The sequence below is a fragment of the Rutidosis leptorrhynchoides genome, chromosome 4, assembly GCF_046630445.1.
Source record: "Rutidosis leptorrhynchoides isolate AG116_Rl617_1_P2 chromosome 4, CSIRO_AGI_Rlap_v1, whole genome shotgun sequence".
NCBI lineage: Eukaryota > Viridiplantae > Streptophyta > Magnoliopsida > Asterales > Asteraceae > Rutidosis > Rutidosis leptorrhynchoides.
Genome location: NC_092336.1, coordinates 623,945,695 through 623,952,153, shown reverse-complemented (window position 1 = coordinate 623,952,153; position 6,459 = coordinate 623,945,695).

Genomic DNA, 6,459 nt, shown 5'->3' with positions numbered 1-6,459 from the left:
GGAACAACCATAGACACTCTATATGCAGTAATGTTGGAGTTAGCTATACAGGGTTGAGGTTGATTCCAAAAATATATATACTTTGAGTTGTGATCTAGCCTGAGACGTGTATACACTGGGTCGTGGATTGATTCAAGATAATATATAGCGATTTATTTCTGTACATCTAACTGTGGACAACTAGTTGTAGGTTACTAACGAGGACAGCTGACTTAATAAACTTAAAACATCAAAATGTATTAAAAGTGTTGTAAATATATTTTGAACATACTTTGATATATATGTACATATTTGTTATAGGTTCGTGAATCGATCAGTGGCCAAGTCTTACTTCCCGATGAAGTAAAAATCTGTGAAAGTGAGTTATAGTCCCACTTTTAAAATCTAATATTTTGGGATGAGAATACATGCAGTTTTATAAATGTTTTACGAAATAGACCCAAGTAATTGAAACTACATTATATGGGTGAATGATCGAAGCCGAATATGCCCCTTTTGCTTGGTAGCCTAAGAATTAGTAAACCGATCTACTAATTGACGCGAATCCTAAAGATAGATCTATTGGGCCTAACGAACCCCATCCAAAGTACCGGATGCTTTAGTACTTCGAATTCGTTTTTATCATGTCCGAAGGATTTCCCGGAATGATAGGGGATATTCTTATATGCATCTTGTTAATGTCGATTACCAGGTGTTCACCATATGAATGAATTTTATCTCTATGTATGGGATGTATATTGAAATATGAAATCTTGTGGTCTATTATTATGATTTGATAATATATAGGTTAAACCTATAACTCACCAACATTTTTGTTGACGTTTTAAGCATGTTTATTCTCAGGTGATTATTAAGAGCTTCTGCTGTTGCATACTAAAATAAGGACAAGATTTGGAGTCCATGCTTGTATGATATTATGTAAAAACTGCATTCAAGAAACTTATTTTTGATGTAATATATTCTTATTGTAAACCATTATGTAAAGGTCGTGTGTAAACGGTATATTTTAGATTATTATTATTTGATAATCTACATAATGCTTTTTAAACCTTTATTGATAAAATAAAGGTTTTGGTTGTTTTAAAAATGAATGCAGTCTTTGAAAAACGTCTCATATAGAGGTCAAAACCTCGCGACGAAATCAATTAATATGGAACGTTTATAATCAATATGAACGGGACATTTCAATATCCTCTGAGAAAACCCATACCTAGAGATGCATTTGTTAAGCATGTTAGGTCTCAAGGATTGCGTAGATTGTGATGAATGTACTATTTTAATAAATGTACTTACAAATTTTTTTTTATATCCAATGCAATAAGTTTTCTTTTAAATCCTTGTTTTATTGTTCGCTCTTTGTGTTGCGAATCGAGAAAAGTATGTCGGACAAATACAAGATTAGCCCACTCACATGGGTAATCAATTCCATTTCATGTGACAAATGGAAAAGTGGTATATATTAAGCACATTGTTTTAGTAACAATTGAGAGCTCAAGATTGAGATAATTAGACGCCACATTCGTAAGTGTATAAATATTATGTGAATATTCAAAATTCACCCTATCTATCATGAGTATCCAGATTTGAGTTCTTAAGAGTTTTATGAGTAGATGAGTGAACTCGAGTTTTTGAACATTGAGTATGTTTGAACTATCATCTGTGCAACATTGATTTATAGACATACCTCCATTGTAAAGGAGAAATGTTGCAGCATGTGATTCATACCACATGTGATCAAGACGACCAAAAAGGGAAATAGAAGAAACGATCTCTACTTCTATGTTATGTGAGTCCCTTGAGGTATTAGTAACCTCAATTTAATGTCCTTATGACTTTTTCTTGTCTCTTGAAGCTTAGTTTAATGTTTGCTATCTTAAGGCGTTGCTTAAGGGTTATGAGTGATTCAACCTGGGTGAACGTTCTTAGAAAAGCAAGTTGAGCTAAGGCCAATGGATTCTAAGAAAAGGGAAGATCATTTGATGTTCACATTAACTTGTATTCACCGGTCGACCAATTATCTTTTGTCTTAGTGACAAGTCTTAGTGATAAATAATAATTGTGAATACAAAAGGGTTTTATGAGTAAAACTGAGATCATACGAGTTACTAATGTGATTAATGATCTAGGACATTGCATACTAAATCTACTCTTTCCAAGATTATTGAGATGTTATATATTCCTAACAGATGTATAGCAATTGAGCTCTCAAAGTATGCCGGTCGCACAGCCTAGTTCCCAGTATGAATGGTTTGCATATTATACAATAGTTTCTCGAAATATATATTGAGTATATATATCAAATTCGTTTGTGAGCGAGTGGGAGATGTTGGAAATTATTTGTGGTACACCCACAAACTCATTGTGTTTGACCCACCATTAATGAGTTGTAAACTTATTTACTTTGGTAGTACACTAATGGTAATAAGTACCATTTAGTACACTTACAAAGGTAATAAGTACAATGTACTTTTGGTAGTACATGGTAATAAGTACTCTCTTGTATCTATAAATAGGGAGTTAAACTCTTCTTGTAAGACACACAAAAACACAAGAAAAAAACAACAAATCATTGAGAAAATCATACACTAGTAAGTAGTAAAATTGTGAGTATAGTTGTTCAAGTGGAACATTGCAAACCGTAGAAGGAACTTAGGCCGTGAAACTAGAAAGTCTTCCTATTGGTGATCATTTTCCCGACCGGTGATCTAAACGTCGATCCTACTCGTTTCCGCTGCTCGTATTCGGTATGTCTCGAATCTATTATTTGTACAATATAAATACATACCATTGTCCTCATGCATCCACATGTACACGAACTATAAACCTTAGGTTCTGTTTTTGACTATCTAACAAGACTTCAGTCATATTTAGCACCAAACGGACCTTTAATTCTTTGTTACGATTGAAAAAAGTGATGGAAATATCGTCAAAACATGAAACGGAGATCGTATTTGAGTATACATCGAGGATGATCAAAGTAGTAACTTTGTAGTATTTATTTTGTTACTTTCGATATCTATTTTGTGTACAAAACGTATATCTCAATGTGCAATCAAGAAATTCTTGTGTGTTTTGTACTTTGTGGAATTGTTTAATTTTAGCATATAATTTATATTTATATTTATTTATATTTATATTTATATTTATATTATCACACAAAACACACGGACACAAGTGAACATATGAAGTCTTATGAAATTTTGACTGGTTTAGGATTAGTGAATAATTCGAAGAGTGGATTTTGATTAGAAACATAATGATTAACTGTCAACTTGTTACTAAAAGATGTTTACCACTTAAAAAGCTAAGAACAAAAAGAAAAGGGTTAGTGGTGATGCATGATTAAAAAGTTCATGGGACTTTTAATCTCATTTGGTAAATAATATTTAATCAATGATTAGGTTATCATGATGTTAACGTTAGTGTTTTAATAGGTGTTTAAACTTTAAAGGATGAGTACAAAGTGATGGCATAGTAAATTTAGAAATAACCATCACCTATTACTCATGCTTTTTCTATTTGTGCGATGGTGGTCTTCAACTGGCGAGTCTGTGATCGTCGGAGTTTGATTTCAGCAGTGCCACTCAACTGAAGTTGATCGGTCAATCTGTTGGTGGTGATTGTTTGGTGTTGATGATAAGCTTTTCGTTATTTTACTTGGTTGTTCGACTTTTCGATAATCGGTATGTTCTCTTGGTGTTGATCTTACCGGTGGTTGCACATATTTTTCATTATGGTGGCTGGCTATGTTGTGCTGCTTTTTGGGTTTCAGGTTCTTCGTCTTCTACAGAGGGTTCTAGGTGTCAGGTTTGTGTTGATCACGAGGTGCATTATTGTCAAATATCATAATTATATAAATTTTTCTGTTATAATTTTTTCAGTTATAAATTTTAATTTTATGACTTGAACTCTTAATTTTATACTCAAAACATTATTACTATATTGCTAAATCATACCCTTTATCATTTGATAAGATTTTAGTTGAACTTTTTGTGAGTCACATACAGCTAAAATTATCCTCGAGGGGCCGAAATCACAACAACAACAACAAAATTCAATACCACATGAGTGGTATATAGGGAGGTGATATGTAGACAATAACTATCCTATATAATTAAATTCTTTTAAAAAAATATATACAAAAATAATTTTGAAATAATCTAAGTTGTTTTCATAAACTTTCGATATTATTTAATTTTAATATTATTTTTGTGTCTCAGAAATGAAGAAAATGTGAGCTTTTAATTGATATAACTGATTTAGCGAACAATCATTGTTTTGGTCATATTTTCTTTATATAAAATTCGACTTAGTTGATTTAATAGCTCAAACTAGTATTCGAACCCTCGCTTCGCGCCGGGGGTTCGGTTTTCAATGTATTTTATTGCGTTTAGTTTGTAAAATTATTTCGTGGCTAACGATGATGTCGTTGAAGCGCAACTCGAGTCGAATTAAAAGGTATAACCCGTGAAAGATTTAAATGTTATTATAAATTAAAAATATATGTGTATCTCCGCATTTCGCTATGAAATTGTTGACTTTTAAAAATTTAACGCAAAATCAACGTGTATAAAAGTACCCCAAATTTTTGGCTTTTTTTGAAAAGCGTCTGTTTTGCATATAGTTAGTGACATTGTGTTCCTAAAATTATTTCGAATTTAACGATGGTGTCGTAAAAATTTAACTCGTTGCGAGCGAGAGGATATGACCTGTTGAATATTTGGGTGGAGTTTATTTAAGATTTTTTTATGAAAATGGTTATTTGACATTTTACCCCTGTTTGGGGGGTCGATTTGATTTTTTGAAAAAAGTGGAGGGACTTTGTAAGTGAAATGAAATCTAAGTAAAGAAAAAGTAAAAAGACGAAAACGCTCCTAATTACTATTCATCATTTTTGTCTGTATAATAATAATAATAATAATAATAATATTCGTAACTAAAAGGACTAAAATTTTTATTTATGGACACGACAAAATCTCTCACTGCTCTATGAAATGTTTTAAAGTTTATTTACTGAAAAAGAAATAAAATAAAGACTTAAATATTCCCCGGATAGTCTTATATTTAGTTCAAATAATTCAATGATTTTAGATCCTTATTTGACAATGATTTGATCACTACTTTTACATTGTCTAAGTCAATTTGTTAGGCGTCACACTCATCACTTACGTAGTATAAAATTTTTCTCACCTTTTTTTATTTGCTAATAAACTTTTCAAATTCTTATTATATTTTCAGACATACGTTAATAATTAATAATTGTATTTTTTTTTTAAAGCAAACAAACTTTTATTACTATTACTATTACTATAAATGATTACAACGGAAACAAAATACAAAGGAAACATACAAAGAAGATGGGGGACTAACTAATATAGATTACAATATATACCTATATTGAAAGATTAACTACACCCGAAACCAAAGATCACGACCAATGAGGACTTTAACCCACCTCTGTACGCACTGTTGAGAAGCCACACGATCTCGGGTCGGTTAGCCAAATATGTCAATCGAAGCAACACTTCTTAGATCGTTCGGTACTCCACTCAAAACTTTTACATTAGATCTCATTAAGAATAACCGAACTAGGGGAGGCTTTCTTACCAAACACCATGTGAATTCGATTCTTCCAAATTAAGTATTCACTCACCCATTTTACCGGTTGCCAAATCATGTTCTTTCCATTTAAGTTAGGGAGAGGGTTACCATTTTTAAAAATCTCTTGCGTGGAGAATGTAGAAACATTACCGAACTTTCGCCATTGAAAAACCTTCGACCAAACGTCCATAGCACACTTAAAAAAAACCAAAGCATGATCGATTGTCTCTAGATCATCGTCGCACATCGGAAACCTTACAGGGTTGAGGTCGATACTTTTTTTTATCTAGCTCCACCCGGGTTGGGATCCGTTTGTGAAGTGATCTCCAAGCGAATATTTCGATTTTCTTTGGAACTAAATTGTTGTGAGTAGTCTCATGATTTTGGAACGAATTATGTAACAACTTTTCATCAATAGAATATGACATCACAAAACTTTTGAAAATGCCGCTATTATGCAGTTGCCATCTCCATCCGTCAGTTTCCACAGAGCCGAAAGGTACAGTAGATAGCATGTCTTCGAGTTGTTGCAGGTCCGAAATGGATCTTCCCGTAGGAGGCCTTGTCCATTGCCAAAAAAACAATATGCATGCATCTTGTTTTTTGAACCCGTCACCTACACATATCTTTTGCAACCTCGAGTTGAAATAGTCTTGGAAATAAATCTTTTAGACGAACGTTCCTAACCCACAAGTCTTCCCAGAAGAGAGTATTTCTACCATTGCCAATTTCTCTAACAAAGGATAGATTAAAATCTAGACCACGGTTAAAGATAATTGACCCACCCTAATAATATCCGACCAAGTAGTACCCGTCGATGAATGTGAGGGAATGCCCAACCCACCCTCCCGCCTATAT